Source organism: Myodes glareolus, chromosome 5 (genome assembly GCF_982192425.1).
Source record: "Myodes glareolus chromosome 5, mMyoGla1.1, whole genome shotgun sequence".
Lineage (NCBI taxonomy): Eukaryota > Metazoa > Chordata > Mammalia > Rodentia > Cricetidae > Myodes > Myodes glareolus.
The window spans coordinates 23,998,444-24,001,208 of NC_142030.1; the positions used below are offsets into that span (position 1 = coordinate 23,998,444).

The 2,765-nt window shown below is 45.4% G+C and overlaps 1 pseudogene; it reads left to right on the forward strand.

The window, feature by feature from the left end:
* The first annotated feature begins 1,177 nt into the window (after window positions 1–1,177).
* On the forward strand, window positions 1,178–2,435 carry LOC148122042 (glyceraldehyde-3-phosphate dehydrogenase pseudogene; annotated as a pseudogene).
* The last annotated feature ends 330 nt before the right edge of the window (window positions 2,436–2,765 follow it).

Genomic DNA, 2,765 nt, shown 5'->3' on the forward strand with positions numbered 1-2,765 from the left:
AGTTCTTCAGGTATACTTCTAGACCCTGCCGGTTTCCAGGCCCTTGACCCTGCCACCAGGGCACATTGTAGGTTTAGTGATACCCAGACGTTGTCAGACGTGGTGGTTGAGTACAAGAAGAAGTTTTGCTAAGTCAAATGGCATTTTTAATCATCCTATATTTAAACAACCAAGAAGTCAAGCATGATAGCACCGGTAATCCCAACATTCAAGAGATTGAGGAAGATAGTAAATTCTAGACCAGCCTAGGCAATGATAGCGACCTTGTCTCAAAAAAACAAAACAAAACAAACAAACCAAAACAAAACAAAAACAAAAACAAAAACAAAAACAAACCCAAATCAATAAGAATTTTTTTGTCCAAGACAGGATTTCTCTGTGTAATAGCCCTGGCTGTTCTGGAACTAGCTCTTGTAGGCCAGTGTGGCCACAAATTCACAGAGATCCGCCTGTCTTTGCCTCCCAAGTGCTGGGATTAAAGATGTGCACCACTGTTTAGGGGTAAGGATGCTGGTCAAAGAATCCCAGGCTAACTCCAAAATATTTTAATTATATTTTCTTTACTATAAGGGTCATCATCATGCCACCACTGCCCGGCTCAATAAGGATTATTGAGGAACCTGCACAAACACATACTTAGACACACACATGTGTGCATGCATGTGCACAAACACATGCACATACAAAACCCACAAGGATACACACATAAATAAAAACAAATATTTTTTAAATTTTATTAGATTTTATTTTTTTATTAAGTTTATTTATTTTATACAGAGTCAGGCAGTGGTGGCATTGGCCACTTGGGAGGCAGAGACAACAGATCTCTGAGTTCAAGGTGGTCTACAGAGTGAGTTTCCTGACAGTCAGGGCTACACAGAAAATCCCTGTCTCAGAATATAGATTAAAACAAATAAACAGATAGAAAGATAGATAGATATTTTATTACAAAGAGAATTCCTTAAATCGATGTCTCATTTTCTATCATATTTGAATCATGTATGACTAATGACTCCATTAATTTATTTTTGAATGGAGATTAAACCTGGGACTCTTGCATGGGAATCTAAGAAAGATCAGTGGAAAAGATCTTCTGTTTTTACTTAAAATATGTTTAACCTTTCGAGGAATGAGATGGATGGAGGAAGCAACACATTAAGAAGTGAGCACCTTGGCTCTCTGCTCCTCCCTGTTCTAGAGACAGCCGCTTCTTTTTGCGCAGTGCCAGCCTTGTTCCAGAGACACGATGGTGAAGGTCGGAGTGAACGGATTTGGCCGTATTGGACGCCTGGTTACCAGGGCTGCCTTCACTTCTGGCAAAGTGGACGTTGTTGCCATCAATGACCCCTTCATCGACCTCAACTACATGGTCTACATGTTCCAGTATGACTCCACCCATGGCAAGTTCAAAGGCACAGTTAAGGCTGAGAATGGGAAGCTTGTCATCAACGGGAAGGCCATCACCATCTTCCAGGAGCGAGATCCCGCCAACATCAAATGGGGTGATGCCGGTGCCGAGTATGCTGTGGAATCGACCGGTGTCTTCACCACCATGGAGAAGGCTGGGGCCCACTTGAAGGGTGGGGCCAAAAGGGTCATCATCTCCGCCCCTTCTGCGGATGCCCCCATGTTTGTGATGGGTGTGAACCATGACAAGTATGACAATTCCCTCAAGATTGTCAGCAATGCTTCCTGCACCACCAACTGCTTAGCCCCCTTGGCCAAGGTCATCCATGACAACTTTGGCATCGTGGAAGGACTCATGACCACAGTCCATGCCATCACAGCCACCCAGAAGACCGTGGACGGCCCCTCTGGGAAGCTGTGGCGAGACGGCCGTGGTGCTGCCCAGAACATCATCCCTGCATCCACTGGCGCTGCCAAGGCTGTGGGCAAAGTCATCCCAGAGCTGAACGGGAAGCTCACGGGCATGGCCTTCCGTGTTCCTACCCCCAATGTGTCCGTCGTGGATCTGACATGCCGCCTGGAGAAAGCTGCCAAGTATGACGACATCAAGAAGGTGGTGAAGCAGGCATCCGAGGGGCCACTAAAGGGCATCCTGGGCTACACTGAGGACCAGGTTGTCTCCTGCGACTTTAACAGTGACTCCCACTCTTCCACCTTTGATGCTGGGGCTGGCATTGCTCTCAATGACAACTTTGTAAAGCTCATTTCCTGGTACGACAATGAGTTCGGCTACAGCAACAGAGTGGTGGACCTCATGGCCTACATGGCCTCCAAGGAGTAAGAAGCCCGTCCTGGACCACCCACCCCAGCAAGGACACAGCAAGAGAGAAGCCCTCGGCTGCTGAGCAGTCCCTGTCCTAACTCAACCCTTGACACTGAGCTCTCCCTCACAGTTTCCATCCCAGACCCCCAGATAGCAGGAGGGGCTTAGGGAGCCCTACTCTCTTGAATACCATCAATAAAGTTCACTGCATCCCCTCAAAAAAAAAAAAGAAGTGAGCACCTTTTCTTACTAGTACATGGTAAGTTTAATACAAAACATCCATCTAGCAGGAGGAAACCAGCATATCAATCATTGTAATATTTTTACTTAGTAAGGATTATGCTATATGGTGACATTACAATATGTGTGTGTGTTTGTGTGTGTGTGTGTTAGCATTTATACATTACACAATATCAAAAGTAATTTTGCACAAAAAGTCACTTTGGGCTCCAAGTTGGAAAGGGGAAATACAAAGCACCCAAAGCCGTTGATGTATTTGACCTAATTGCTGAGGCTGAGTGGAAATATGAAAATA